Source organism: Pteronotus mesoamericanus, unplaced genomic scaffold (genome assembly GCF_021234165.1).
Source record: "Pteronotus mesoamericanus isolate MK-2021 breed Mesoamerican mustached bat unplaced genomic scaffold, CSHL_Meso_final contig_56, whole genome shotgun sequence".
Classification (NCBI taxonomy): Eukaryota; Metazoa; Chordata; class Mammalia; order Chiroptera; family Mormoopidae; genus Pteronotus; species Pteronotus mesoamericanus.
Window position 1 is genome coordinate 24,277,242 of NW_026555201.1, and position 17,024 is coordinate 24,294,265.

The following is a 17,024-nucleotide window of genomic DNA, read 5'->3' on the forward strand; positions in this document are numbered from 1 at the left end:
GTGTCAATGTGCAATTAATCACACATACACATAATATGGCCGCCAAAGAAGAGAATGAGTGTTAAGCACATTGAATTCTCTTACTTTGTCTTTTGGCTTCTGTTAAATAACTTTATTTTTTTTTCTATTGTTTTTGCTACCAATGCTCCCTCAAAAAATCTACCACATTTTTCTTCTTTTAGAAGAACTAAGGTCACACGAATGGAATGAAAATCAAGCCTCACTAATGTCCAGGGCAGAGCTGGCAGGCTTCCAGAAATGCTTTTCCAAAATATTGGTCTCAAGTTTTCATTGTTGAGAGGGAAGGGAGAGAGGGGATTTTGGAACACTGAGAACCTCTGGGGATTATCGCTGGCTCAGACACCTCATTACAGAGCTTTAGAGGCAGAGTGACAGGAGAGCCCTGGAGGCCCTGGAGATCAGGGGGAACGTCATGAAAGTAGGAGCATAGAAAGAAACATAAAAGAAAAAGAATGTCTTTTATTTGTAAAATTCATGGTGTTTTCTTCCAATCTATGTGCCACCCAAAATCAGCTCCTGTAGGTCAACATCTAGATACTAATGTCTAATGAAATAATAAGTATAATCACATTAATTAAATAAGGTGATAGGACTTCGAAGCTCAGTGCTATAAAAAATGTATATTGCTTTGTTCTTTTGGGAGTTTTTCTGGACAGCAAAACCTTACACAATGGTGGCACATAGTAAGTGCCTGATAAAATTTTGTTGAATTAATTTAGATTAAATGTCATGTGTAGATAATATAGCTATTGATCAAATCTGAACATATACTTTGGGTCAAGCAGTGTGTTAAATATCATGAAGGATACAGGAATACATTCTTAGATATAGATCCTGCCCTCAACAGGTTTGTTGTTTAACTATGATCATAATACAAGTTTAAAAGTTAGCTCTATATACTATAAATTGCATTAAATTGACCTTGAGTGACTGAGAAAAAAGCATACTATGCCACTATAAATATATTTTGTATTGGACTATCAATTGGCAAGGATAAACTTTAGTATTTTAAAAAGCTTATGTAACTATGAAGAAACTGAAGTTTTATTATTAAATAAATATATGTGAGTCAATACCTTGTAGAAGAATTATCTCATATAAAGACCCTAATCCCTTTATTATAATAACAGCTATTTAAAAATATGTCTCAGTGTGACATGTGTGTGCGTAATTGTATGTGAATGTGTTTGAATGTATGCAGGTTAAAAATGCATGAGAGAAGGAGAGGATGAGAGAAAGAAAGTTGCTCCCAGGCCATGACGAACTTATCTTTCACTAGTTAGTAACATGAGCTAATGACTAATATGAGTTTGAAAAAAGTTACTAAATGTTTCACCTAAAACACATTTCTTCAAGTTGGAATAAAAATAAATTCATTATGTCTACCTGGATTACTGCATCTCTGCCTCTAGTCTTATCTATTACAATCCATAGCCCATCTCCCCACTGCAACAGAGTATAAAATGCACATCTTTTCAAATCACTATTCTGCTTCAAACTCTTTCATGTCTTCAAGTACCTTAGGTTAAAGTCAAAATCCTGTAACATGGTTGACAAGCTTGTGTAAGTGTGTGTCTGCTAACATCTCTGGCCTCTCTTGCTTGGTGCTCTAGCCCAAGGCCGATTTTTCCAATCCTGGGTGTGGTCTATGCTCCTTTTGATCTTTAGATTTTCCTATGTATCACCTCTGCCTGGAAAAAAATGTTCTTTCTCTCCTCTTTGTCTAAGTATCTTCCCATGATTTGAGTTCTAATTTAAAAATTTTTTATATGAAGAGGTCTTTGCCGACTCTTTGTTAACAATTGACTTATGTAGTTCTGCTCAGTCTCTTCATACACTTTCTATTTCTCTGGTTATAGCAACTATTATACTTTATTATTGCAGTTCATGTGTCTAGCTTCTTACTGCACTTTAACATTCCACGGACATAAGGATAATGTCCTCTTAACTTCGCAGTATCTGAAGCGTAGTGGAAAAGCAATATTTATAGAATTAATTAATTAATTAATTAAGCTAATGTTTAGTCCTTGATGCTGGGTGCTGTTCTAGGTGCTTGGTATATTGTAGTAAACAATATAGACAACATGGGTTTTTGGAAGGAAATCTCAAGGAGGTGAGGTGATACTCTCTTTACGTTATATCCAGATACATGATGTCAACATGGCCCACCACTGGTGATGTTAGCCCTAATCACCTAGTTAAAGTAGCATTTGACACGACATACTTTATCTGCTGTAGAATTACTAATTTTTTTCCATTTCACACCATATTTGGGAAGGAAATTAATCTTCACCTCTTAGAGGAAAGAAAATCAAAGAATTTGTGGACATATGTTAAAGCTGCCACAGACATTAATAAATATTTGGGGGAGATACTTTGGGGCCATTAAAATATCTTGTTTTCCCTTAAAGTTTCAGCCCTGGCTCCTGTGGCTCAGTGGATTGAGTGCTCACCTGCGAACCAAGGAGTTGCTGGTTTGATTCCCAGTCAGGACACATGCCTGGGCTGCAGGCCAGGTACCCAGTAGGGGGCACATGAGAGGCAAACACACATTGATGTTTCTCTCCCTCTCTCCTTCTCATCTCCTCTCTCTGAAAATAAATAAATAAAAATCTTTAAAAAATTTCACCTATGAATTACAGTATTCATTAGTAGATCTTACCTGCAGTAATTATCACTGTGGTGTTCTAATGGTGATTTTCTATTTTCTTAATTTCTTCTGTAGTTATTACATGGAATTTTGTAAAGAGATTTAAGTATATGCATATAAACCATGTATGTATATATAGTTTAACTATATTTTATGTTTTCATAGTAATTCCAAGTCTACTTCTTAATGAAAAGAATTTTTCACATATTAAAAAGAATAAAAAAAAAATAAACCCTGACTGGTGTGGTTCAGTGGATTGAGTGCCCGACTGTGAACCAAAGAGTCGCCAGCTTGATTCCCAGTCAGGGCACATGCCTGGGTTGCAGGCCAGGTCCCTGGTGGGGGATGCTCAAGAGACAACTACACAATGATGTTTCTCTCCCTCTCTTTCTCCCTCTCATCCCCTCTCTCTAAAAATAAATAAATAAGTTCTTCAAAAAATAATAAAAAAAATAAGAAAGCAGTTGGTATTCCACATTGAAACTGCTCAATTTGGAATTCTGTGGGCTGACATGAACCTTAAGAGGACTGAAGCAGGAATAGAACTGTGCTACCTAACAAATTAGTGTGTCTCTATTGAATCCACCTGAAGTGATATAAATATTGTCCTTTGAAGAGTATTTCAAACGTTGTAATGCTCGATATTTTACCTGATTATGTAGATGGGCTCAAAAGTAGAAAATTGTTCTTGAAAATAATGACATGTAATTTAATGACATATCAAATGTATTTTTATATCAAAATAATAAGGAAAATAGAAAAAATGTTTCAGAAGCTCTGTTATGGATAAAGGTAGAATGTTTTGGGTATTGTGCTGAACAAAAGAAGTATCACAGAAGCTCAACAGAACTGAACTAGGCTTGGCATACGCTTGTTTCATTTGCTTGTTAAAATGACAGTTATCTTTCATTGTTTATCATCCTAAGTCAAAAGAAAACAAACCTAAGATAAAATAGATTCCTTCAAATTCTTTCACTAGATAGCTTTGCCTGGCTCATTTTTATTTAAGATATACACGTGCATTTTCAGGGGATAATTGGAACAGGAATTTTAAAATGTTGAAAACATAGAACCTGTGTTATCAAAGGCTTACTAGCCAAGCATAAATAAACTGAAAAATTTCCTGAATACACACAGTCAAAGAAAGCATTTTAGTGTGTGCCATGCTGTCTGTGGGCCTAAGCTTGACTATCGTTTTCCCCTCTCCCACACACAGGACAGTTTCACTTTCATCTTTCTTCAATGGTTTCTATTTTCCTCTGTTGAATGATCAACGTTTTATTCTCCCTGCTTCCCCAGCCTTCCTTCTTTCCATTTTGTCAACTCTTGCTTTTATAGTAGCTTTTACCTGTCTAGCTCTCTACTACTAAAGCCATGTAATTTCTCTCTGTATGTCCTTAGCACTTACAATTCTATTTCTCCCTCTACCTTTCTCTTCTCCTCTTCAGTCTTATTGCAGGGTGAAGAGAACAGTCTGATCATTAAATACATTAACACAGTCACTTCTATCACCTATGTGTCTCTCTTTACTTTTCCAATGTATACACATATGCCCAGTGGTTCTTTACACACACAAACAAGTGTGATTGTTTTGTCTGTACCGCTCATGTCAATCATGAGTACACCCTTCATTTTTTCTCCTAACCTGACTGATTAAGTCAGTCAAAACATCAAACTAGTTTATATGACTAGACAGTATCACTCTGTGTCTTGTTTGTTATGACATTCCATGGTTCCCTGACTTTTTAAAAAATTTTAAGTTATGACATTTGCTTTGAAATCTGCTGCTACTGCTTCTTAGGAAAGGTATCTGTGAAATCTCCAACTTTTCAACCTCCCAGTTGGAACTCATCACTCTCTTCTGAAGGCTTTGATGGCGCTTTGATCATATCTCTATTACTTCATGCATTATAGTTAGTTGAACATGCAAATGTTTCCTCTGATAGAATATACATTCTTCAGAGAGCATTTTTGATACCTTTAGTATTTCACAGTTCATTTTATTTAGTAGCTGCCAGGCGAATGCTCGCATTCTATAAATAGGTGAATGCTCGAATTCTAATTTTCAAGATTAAAAATTTGAGTTAAAAATAACCAAGAAAAAAATGATTATAAAGAAGTAGCAACGAGAAATATAATATGTAATTTCAAAGGAAAATAGTCACTATATTAACCCTTAGTTCTTATATCGTCCTTAGCAAAAATTCGAGATAGTTTATCTTTGCCTATTCTGCTCCTTGAATTTATAGATCTGAAGGAAAAATAGTAAATATAGAAGGATCTTGTGCTTATTTAGGAAAATAGTTTTTGTATGTTTTTATTGAATTAAAGACAATGTACGTTTTTCATAGGCCAAACTGCTTTGAAGCTTTTTACTTAAAGTTTATGTACCTTTTAATTGGTAACATGTGCTCTGTGGATGTCTATGAATGTGTACACAGTATTCCTACAGATATAGCTACAAGGAAATAATACAAATCTTCCTTATCTGTTTACGTTTTTGCTTTATAGCTTCTAAAATTTACTAAATCCAAGTATTATGGTATTTTGGCAAATAAAAAGCATCTAAAATGTATTTATTCCTCTGTCTCTCTATATCACATATGTACATTTTTACAGGTAGAGGACAGAATAGGAAAAAAGAAAGAAAGAAATATGTATATAAGTGAATCTATTTGTGGGATAGCATGTTTATGTTTGTGCCTCTGTCAAGCAACCCATGATTGTTGGAATATATTAATAACTATATCTGTATCTTTATACCTCATTCTCTATGTAACCATATCTGTATGCTCTTAAAATTTTTTTGCTTATTTATATTTTCTAATTTTAAAAATGAGCATATTTCATGTTACCAAAGATAAGAATTATTAAAAATTAGAATGCTAATAGTCATGCTACTGATTACATGTTTAATGCAAAGTTTGAGTTTTAACATTACAAATGTGGGTATTAAAATGAAAATACAAGGAATACATATTTGATTCATTTGACCAACTTTGTTTTTTAGTCTCAAGACAGATTGTGCAGTATGTCTGCGTAACTTGAAATAAATAAATAGCCAAAAAACTTTAAATTTTTGTTATATAAAACAAATAAGCAAAATAGAACCTGAAACATGGAAATAAGGAGCAAACTCACAGTGACCAGAGGCAGGGGAGGGGGATAATGGGGAAAGAAAGGAAAGGGTCTAGTCAAGGAACATGTGTAAGGAGCTGGGGTAATGGACAATGGGGTGAGGACTGACTGAGACATCACTGGAAGCGGGGTGGATGGGGCAGGGGAGAAAAACGGGGGCGGAAATTGGGACAACTCTAATTGAACAACAATAAAAAATATGTACTCACTGTTATAATAATCTAATTTTTAAGTTATTAGTTTCAATAATCTGATATATTACATGTGAAAATAACAAATTTGTGTATGATTTGCAAAGCATATAAACCAAACATTTCCTGCCAAAATATACCTAATATTTAAACACTCTATAGATTATTTAGTAAAATAGCTTGTTCAAGAAGTGATCCTCATCTTTCCTTTTTATTCTTAATTCTAAATGTCTTTCCTCTTGTCAGTAGTTTCATGTTGTATTTGCTTATATAGAAGCTCACTTAAATCTCTAGTGTAATCCAGCTGACTTAAAAAGTTGTTGTTTCTAAATATATATATCTAACAGCAATGTATTTGTTTCCATGCCTATGGAAGCATAAATGATTTATTGATGATATAAATATGGACGTTTCAGTTTCAGTAAATTAACTGTTGTCAGCCTTGAACATAGTATAAGGAAAGCTTTTGTTGAAAAGCATATAGAAGAAAGAATGTCTATTTAAACTTGAATATTTATCCATTAGCCTGAAGTAGAGTCATTGCTATAATTTTTATTCTGATAACATTTAAAGGATATGAAATAAAAAATGTCATGAAAATAAATAACCACATATTTGTTTTCTGGGATTTCATTTTAAGACCTGAGAAGGAAAACTTAGTTTTAGATTCATACTGATGAATATATTTCATATTGTGTATTTCAAAATAAAAACTAGTACGAAAAAAGTTTAGGCAAACAAGTAAGTCTTTGGTAAATAATCAGGTAATAAAGTAAGTTACTAACCAGTTCTTTCCTTCTTTCCTTTCTTTCCTTTTCCTTTCCCTTTTTTTCTTCTTTCTTTCTTTCTTTCTTTCTTTCTTTCTTTCTTTCTTTCTTTCTTTCTTTCTTTCTTTCTTTCTTTCTTTCTTTCTTTTTCTTTCTTTCTTTCTTTCTTTCTTTCTTTCTTTCTTTCTTTCTTTCTTTCTTTCTTTCTTTCTTTCTTTCTTTCTTTCTTCCTTTCTCTCTCTTTCTTTCTACTGAATTCACTAATATGCAAATGGTTATGTGTTAGAATAGGTAGCACTGGATTTAATTACAAGAAAAACTCATCCACAAGCTATGTCTATAATATTTATGAATTAACCACGTATCAGCTTTTCTAAGTGTATATTTTTCATTGCAATTGTTTAATTATAGGCCCACAGTTTCTTTATGATTTAAATGCACACACACACTTATTTTACTACAGAAACAGAACAAGGGAAACTGAAATTCTTATTTCAATTTATTCATATTTTGGGTAAGAAAGGAACACTGAAGAAGATAATAAAATGTGTTCACTAAAAGTAAGATTTAGAAAAAAATTTTAAAATTTCCTTCTTAAAAAATTGACCAGACAACCCCCCTGCCCACCACCATTTTAGGACTAAGATCATAATGAACAACAGATACAGTCAATTTTTTTCTGCATGAATGACATCTGCACATCATTCTAATTAATCTGAGAATCACCTTCTCTCACTGTCTTGTGGTCTTCATTGAGTTTTTCTCTCCCTTTTATATTCTCTCTCCATTCACCTGTGTCCTCTTCCTTCTTCTTTCAGGGAGGAAGATTGGATAATAATGATTAAGATAAAATGGGTGAGGTACATAGTATAAAAGAAAACAATGAGAAGAAGGGATAATAAGAGAGGGGGTTGCCTTCGGCTACTGAATGAAAAGGCAGGTGTGCAGGGCAAGATGTGCTACACGTTCTTCTTTCACTTCCCCTGTCATCTCTCCCTCTCTTTAAGATCACTTGAATATGTATAGGTATAAACAAAAGAAACACAGCATACATCTAGTGTAGAAATTTGTCCATGAAGAGAAAATTCAGTGTTTGGAAGATCATTTTTTTTTAAAGTCTACACTGAAGAAGAATGTGACACTGTTCTTATATAATCATTTAATCAATTATAATTTCAGATGATTCATCTATTTTGTACCTTTTGGATGTCTCAACTGTGAATATTGTGTGGTATGTTTCAATTGTTGTGGTTGGTAACCACATAGTATTCATAGCATTTAGTACATAGGTTTCCACTATAGTATTCATAATATTTAGTACATAGCTTTCCACTATATACAAATATACTACATCTTCCAAATGCATTGTGTTCTAAAAATATCTTTGTTATTTGGTGTATTGGAGCTTAATAGACCTTTTCTTCTGCAATAGTAAACAATATTAAACATTGTGGTTAAGATCTCAGGATAGTTCACAAAGACGCATTTAGCCTAACTCTGCATGCTGAATTTTTCCTGGACACATGCATATAAGGGGGGAAAAAAAGGGTCTATAACTTCACAGTCCTCCCAGCAGAGGTAAGGCTTCCAGCTCTGGTTATATATCTTCTTTTTCTTTCTCCCTTTTGTTCTCTCCTTCTCACTTCATCTTTATTCCTTCTCTCTCTCCCAAAATCACAGTCGGGAAACAGTGAGCAGCACATGAAGAGAACCTGCTCATCCACACAGAGAGAAGTCAACTTAAACCTGCCCAGTTGCATTATGCGGAGAGTGCCTGTCTCCAAAGGTACAGGTAGAAAAGAACAAAGTGATTGCTTTGCTTTGTTCTACAAAAGACAGATTTTTATTTCATGATGGGGCTTTTCATTTTTCCTTGGATTTTCTCAGGCAGTGAGTTGTCATTGTATGTATGTCAGATAAGAAAGTATTTTGTAGACTGGGCCATTTTATTACACGCTCATAACAAAGTTCAACATGCTGTTAAACTGAGGAATATACATACTGCATCTACTTATTTCTTTGCATGTTGATAAAGTAGTGGATTATAAACAAGCATTTTTTAGTTTTTTTAAAGACAATATTCTAGAACTACAAACATTTTCATCTTATTTTGATGTGTTTTTGTAATTCTTGTGTCAGAATGATGCTCTGTGTCATGTCTCTAAATTTCACTTGATTGCATCCTCAGTTTAGGGTTGGATGCAGTTTCTGTGCATTTAGCATCGCATCTCTAGATCTGGTCAAGATTTCCCCTTAAATCTACAGGAAATAGTTGAGAGAAAACACTCAGAATATAATATCTTAGAACGACTCATGCTTGGTCTGGCTATGTTTAAATTTCTTCCAAATTTTGGCTCAGTTTTAAGCTTTATTGGCAGACTCATTCAGAACTGTGGCTTTATCCTCTTTTTTTTTCTCATTTGACTAATATGATTTGTTAAAACACTCTCTGTTTATTTCTTCTTGCTTAACATTTTTCCACACGGCGGGCATAATGAATTTTTGTTTATGATGGGCTGTGCTGCTTGGATTATGGTATGGAATCTGGATTTGGTTTTTTTTGGAAAGGTATTTTATTGCTCTTTTAGAGGATTTATGTATCCTGCTTCTGGTGTTCTCTTAAATATGAATGTTTCTGAAGTTGGTTGTTTAGAAGTTATTTCTAAAAAAAAAAAAAAAATTGGCTGTGCCTGGCAATAAATAACCACAAAATTTATTAAAGATAGAGTTTTTACCCTGGCTGGTGTGGTTCAGTTGGTTGAAGTGTCATCCCATACACTGAAATGTTGTGGGTTCGATTCCCAGTCAGGGCACATACTGAGGCTATGGGTTTGATCCCCATTTGTGGTGCATACAGGGAACATCAAATTGAAATTTTGCCCTTCTTTTTCTCTCCCCCTTCCTCTCTTTTTAAGAGCAATGAAAGAAGGTCCTCAGGTAAGGATTAAAAAAAATAGATTTCTTGGTTATAGGTGTTATCATAATCCCTAACAAACTGTATTGACATTAAAATTGTGTGATATGAGTTTTCTTAAGGAAAAAACAAAACACTTTCTAAACAAAAGTTTATCAAATATCTTTAAAATACCTTAGGCACTAGGGCTGGTTGATGCTGATCAATTACAGAGAACTCTTATTGAAATACATTCCCCCCTAAAGAACTAAGGAGTTCATAGTTTTTTGTACAAATAATATTGATATGGACTACATTTTTAAATGAAAAGTACCTGGTTTATAGGTGAAGAAATTTTTATGCCTCTTTGAGATACCTCATTGTAAATTTAAATTGAATAAAATAAACATCTAAGAAACCAAATTACAGTTTCCACATTTATGTGCTACCATGTCGTATAATTGTCTTGACTTGTTAGAGCTTTCCAAAAGAAGAATATTCATTAATTCACTTATTTCTGAAATATATACTGGAATAGAATGAATTTTATTTTTATATCAACTATTTTGGTATTTTTCTTGAGATGCAAAAATAAAATAAGAAGAAAAGAAGAAACAGCAGCAAAAATCCCTTATGCCATTATGTACAATTATTTTTAGCTCATTTCCAATCCCCATCCAAATACCTTATATCCACAGAGTACAGAGCTTGGACTTTGAGGCAGGGCTGATTGCATTTGGAATTCCAGTTATACCTCTGAGTAATTTATACAATCAATGCTGAATCTATTTCCTTATCTATAAAATAAAGTGAAGAATATAAAACTTGAAATATTGCTGTACAGACTAAGTGATATAATGACTACAAAATGCTCAGTGTAACATCTGGCAAATAGTGTGTATTCAATAAATGGTAGCTAGAATTCATTTATAAGGAGTGTATCTTGAGAAACATTTTGAGAAAAATGGGCAGCTATGACATATTTTCTGAAAATATATACTTAGTATTTAATGACTGGCAAACAAAATATGGATCAACAGTATAGAGATGGTATTTAAAAAGCAATGTTAATGTAATATTGTAGCATTTAATTAATTTACTTCTGATTCTGGTCCCTTTATACATTTTGTAATCAACCTCTCAGGATCAAAAAACTTGATGAGAATTTCAGTGGGGAACCAAACAGTTGTTAAAGTAGTGAAAAACAAGACCCAGAATAAATGAAATAAAAGAAATATTAGTAGGTATTTTTTATTTCTTTAGGTGGGCAGTTGCTGTATAATTCCCATAGCATACTTCTTAAGAGCACAGGTTCTGAGGTCAGACTGCCTGGGTATGACCAACTTACTAATCTTGTGATTTTTGACAAGTACCTTTCCTCTTTGATTCATTTCCTTGTCAAATATTATAAAATTGGCCTAATAGTAATATTCTACAGAATAATTATTGTGTTTTCTTATATAAATACATATAAAGTGTTTAAAGGAGTACCTACACATCACAGGTACTCAATAAATTTATCTAATGAATTATATAGACAGAAGGAAAAAGTCCTACATCAAATATGAATCTATTTTTTCTTTACATTACTTTTCAGTGAAGATCAGTAGAAAATAAAATAAAAATTAATATTAGTGTACCTACACTATTTTTCTTATATTTACATATTTAATTTTTATAAAACCAGTGAATAAATAAAACATTTATACCCTTGTATTCAAGGACGTCCTTCCTTTCCTTTTAGTGTCTGTTGCTTTCTGCTATATTGCTTGTTATACATTGAATAGATACTGGCTCATGGTGCCTTTTTTATAATTCCAAAATCATGAAACTCCCAAAATTGAAACTTTTTTTTTACTTATTTGGTAGAAAAAACCTTTTTGACCAAATAAATCATTTGATTACATTTGATTATAAAACATGATCTGAAATAACATGATATTTACAGTCATTTTTTTTGTCCTCTTAGTATGAATACTTATGTGCATTTTCAGTTAGGATGAATTAGGATATGCTGTATAGTAATAAACAATCTCTAAATATAAAGGTTCAAAATAAATTGTCCACTATAGTTTGGCATAGTACTCAAAAACCTGGGCTCATACAACATCTACCACCTCAAATACTACTGCTGGCTGTCATGCCAAAGGGGTAGAGAGCTGTGGAGGATCTTGCATTAAAAATTAACACTTCAGGACCTGGCTGGATATCTCAGTTGGTTAGAGGATCATCCTGATATTACAAGGTTCTCAGTTCGATCCCTAGTCAGGGCACATACAAAAATCAACCAGTGAATGCATAAATGAGTAAAACTGCAAGATGACATCTCTCTGTCTCTCTGTCTCTTTCTGTCTCTCTCTTCCTCTTCTTTCTCTCTCTAAAACAAACAATACTTGTAAAAAAATAATACTTCAATTTAGAAATGAAAAACATCACATATACTCAAAAAACAACTGGCCACATGGCTTCTCCCAAACACAAGTGTAATCCTACAGTGTGCCTGGCAGGGAAGAGAACTGGAAATGCATATGTCAAATAGCACTAATGATTACCACATTACATTTCACTGCAGAAATATTATGGTGATTACAGGTTATAGTGTGCCATACCTGCTGTGGACTTATAGATTACATACCATACGCACCATAATAATTTTCTAAAATCCAAATATATTTGGATTGCACCCAAAAACATTTTAGATGTAGGGTTAACAATTAGTATCTACTAATAGGTGAGATTATATGATATTTGTCTTTTACTATCTAGCTTATTGCATTTAGCATAATGCTCTCTAGATCTCATCCATGCTTTCATGAAGGGTAGGGACTCCTTCTTTTTTTCTGCTGCATAGTATTCCAATGTGTAAATGTACCATAGTTTTTCAATCCACTCATTTACTGATGGGCACATAGGCTGCTTCCAGCACTTGGCTATTGTAAATTGTGCTACTATGAACATTGGGGTGCATAGGTTCTTTTGGTGTTTTGGGATTCTTGGGGTATAATCCCAGCAGTGGAATTGCTGGATCAAAAGGTACTTTCATTTTTAGTTTTCTGAGGAAATTCCAAACTGTGTTCTATAGTGGCTGCACCAGTCTGCATTCCCACCAACAGTGGACTAGCATTCCTTTTTCTCCATAACCTTGTGAGCACTTGTTGTTTGTTGATCTGTTTATGATGACCATTTTGACTGGTGTGAAGTGGTATCTCATTGTGGTTTTAATTTGCATCTCTCTGATGGCTAGTGAGGCTGACAATCCTTTCATATGTCCTTGCGTATGCCCTTCTTGGAGAAGTGTCTGTTAAGGTCCTTTGCCCATTTTTTATAATTGGGTTGTTTGTCTTTCTGGAGTAGAGTTGCGTGTGTTCTTTATACATTTTGGAGATCAAAGCCTTGTGTGAGGTATCATTGGCAAATATACTTTCTAATATGACTGGTTCTCTTTTCATTTTGCTGATGTTTTCTTTAGCCGTGCAGAAGCTTTTCATTTTGTTGAAGTCCAATATGCTTATTCTCTTATTTATGTCCCTTGCTCTAGGGGACATATCGGTGAAAATATTGCTGCGTGGAATAGCTGAGATTTCCTGCCTATGTTCTCCTCTAGGACTTTTATGGTGTTGCAATTTATATTTACCTATAATTGGAACCTAATCAACAAAACAAACAAGCAAGCAAAATGTAACCAGAGACACTGAAATACAGAACATACTGACAGTAACCCGAGTGGAGGGGGAGGTGGGTAACAGGGGAAAACGGGGAAGAGTCATCAAGGAACATGTATAAAGGACCCATGGACAAAGCCAAAAGGGAGTAGGACTGCGGGTGGGAGATGAGGATGGGTCGAGTGGGTGGGGGGAGTGGAGCAGAGAAAATGGAGACAATTGTTCTTGAATAATAAAAAAAAGAAAAGAATTAGTATCTATTATGTTAAGCTGTAGGTAGTCAAAGAAAGATAAAACATGGCCTCTATTTTTATATATCTCACAGTGCAATTAGAGAGGAAGACATGTAGCCACAAATTTTCAATACAATACATAATATATTACATTAGAGATTTGATGACAGTGTGATTCCAGTACAGAGGGAGAAGTGAGTAACTAGGCCTAGACTAAACAGAATGACTTCAAATAGAGGTTTTATTTAGGCTGGAATTTGAAGCATGGTCAATAGGTCAGTAAGCATTGAAGGGGATGGCCAGCAATTCAGATAGATTTCAATAAAAATGTTTTTATTTTTGCTAGGTTTTATTCTCTACTCATATAAAATGTACATAATTTGATTGCAAATGGCATGTTTGGAGTATAGCAAGTAAATACAATGGTGGTCCCACCATGGGGAAAAGATAAGGAATGTCTGAAATAAAAATTCATGCCCAATCATGAAGGGTTTTGGAGCTCAGAGTAAAGCGGTTTTAATGTTAACCTGTGGATAGCAAAGGCAGTCAACCAATTTTTTTGAGGAGGACCATGCAATGTTCTGTTTTTTGAAAAGACCCTTTTGATCCAAAGGATGGGAATGTCAAACTCATTGGAAACAATGATTTGTGATAAGAGAAGTAAATCTTCTGTTTTTAGAGTTCTCTTTTTAAATAATGTCTTTTCAATGTAGAGCTCATATTCAATATTAAACTTAGCTAGGAACTAAAATCTTAAATATCCTTACACTCATTTGAGCAAAAGGTCATACAATGGTATTCTTCATATTTAGATGTGGTTTAGATGTGGTTGACTTCAACTTTTCCTTATGTATGCTGCACTTCTGGAGCCCTATGTGGTGTCGATGCATTTGCCACTGTTATTCTATATTTTAATTCTTGAAATATGTGAGTAGAATATGATGGAAAAACTCTGTACAAAAAGTGGTGTAAACACCTCCTTAAAAACCACAGCTGCACTTGCATCAATTCTTGAAGTGAAATTGCAGGAAGGTCTCTGAAAAATGAGGAAAACATGAAAAAAAGAAGCAGTTTACATTTATAGAGGAAACACTTCATTTAGAAAAAGATGGAATATTTGACAAATATTGAAGTCGGAATTTATTATTATATTTTGCACATTTTATATAATTATAGCATTTACAAATCCTATAGCCCAGTAAAATCATGTGTTACTAACTTATGGAAAATATTTCAAAGTATTTATTAGCTTACATATTTTAAATAGTGTATAAAGTTTAAAATACTTTTCTACACATTAAATTGTTACTAAATGCTGAAATCATTAAAGTGATAAAAGTGAAAATTATGTTGTATTTTCACTGAGCAGATATCAGTTAAGAATATTGTACTTAACAATTCAATAAAACTAGCCATTAAAAATACTATGACACAACTTTTTATTATAGAAATATTTATGGAAAACCTTCCTTTTATTGAAAAACAGTGTCACCTTTGGGGAGACTGATTAATAACTTAATGTCTATGAAATACAAATTTTTTATTTGCTCATCCTATAGACCAGCGTAGAATGGAATAGGGGGATGAACTGTATTTTTTATTGAAAGAGACATAAATTAAATCTAGTTTTGCTATTCACTAGCTATGATCTTGAGCAAGTTCATTAAGCTCTTAAGTCTGCTTTTGTACATACAAAATAAAGACCTGACATCTAGCATACTAACAGACATATGAAAAAATGTTCAATGTCACTAATCATAAGAGAGATGCAAATTAAAACAACAGTGAGATATCACCTCATGTCTGTCATAATGGCCATGATTAATAAATCAACAAACAACAAGTGCTGACAAGGATGTGGAGAAAAGGGAACCCTCATGCCCTGCTGATGGGAATGAAGATTGCTGCAGCCACTGTAGAAAACAGCATCCAGTTTCCTTTAAAAATAAAGAAAAAAACCCCTGCTTTTGACCCCATGATACCACTTCTGGGAATATATCCAAAGAAACCCAAAACACTAATTTGAAAAAGCCTATGCACCCCCATGTTCATTACAGCATTATTTATAATAGACTAGATCTGGAAACAGCCCAAGTGCCCCTCAGTAGATGAGTGGATAAAAAAAGCTGTGGTACAAAACAAGGAAATCTTAACCTTTGTGACAGCATGGATGGACTTGGAGATTATTATGCTAAGTGAAATAAACCAGTCAGAGAAAGAAAAGTACCATATGATTTCACTTGTATGTGAAATCTAATGAACAAAATAAACTGACAACCAAAATAGAAACAAAGGCATGGATAACAGATACATGGAACAGATTGACAGCTGTTAAAGGGATGTGGGGTAGGGAGGCTGGATGAAAGAAGGTGAAAGAATTAAGCAACCCCCCCATACATGTTTTATATACATATACATATATGTTGGAAAATGCCCCATCTGGTTTCAGGGACTGTAGCCCTGCTGACAGGTAAGAGGGCCCCACGGCTGGAGCTAGTCAAGGAGGCCTTGGGAAAGCAGGCCACTGAGGAGACAAAACCTGTCCCCCTGACAGGGGCACAGCCCTTGCCTCTCTCACATCACCTTGCTTGGCCCTGTGATGGTTGGTTGTTCATGACGGGTAAATTCTCTTGTGAGGAGAGAAGACCTAAGACAGACAGAGACCAGTATGGGCAGCTGGACAAGGACTTGGGGGGACACAGAGAAAGGGCAAAAAGGCCCTCACTCCTTGGCTTGGCTTGGACATGGCCAGAGTCTTCATTCTATCTGAAAAAAGTCTCCTTATCTCTTGGTGGCTCTGCCCAGCCCACCTGGCTCAGGCTTGAAACAGTACTAAAGGCAGGTACAGCCCTAAACTGGATCGGGTGGTTCCCATGGACAATCAGGTCTAGAAGTAAGTTCCCTGAAGCATGCTTTATTCTTCCCTTGAAAGCTATGATAACCAGCTCATACTGGGAAGTAAATTTACATTATTCAGAGACCCTGACCTGAGGCAGATCTCTTGTGTTCCTTCAATTGTTATCTATGATCTCTGTTTGTTTTCTGTAAACATAGCCTTTTGACATTGATTGATGAGCTTTGCTGTATAGCCCTGTGCACATGGTTCTCAATAAAAGCTTTTGGACACGCGGGCTCAGGACCTTCTCTACTAGAGGGAAGAGCCATATTCCCTCTCCTGGCAAACAGAGAAGCATTTGCGATGACTCGTGTTTATTCCCTGCATTGGTGACAACCCCTGGATGGACTCTGCAGGATTCAGAGCCCCGCTCCCTCCTCAGCTGGCTCCGGACAGTAACCCTCAGATCCAGGAGCGCCCTGTGCAAAACTCCCTGAGACACACATATGTGTATGTAAAACACATAGACAAAGACAACAGTGTGGTGATAGAGGGAAGGGGGGCAAGAGGTAGATGGAGATGGGTAAAAGGGGAAAAAATAGGGATGGAAAGAGACTTTGCTTGGGGTGATGG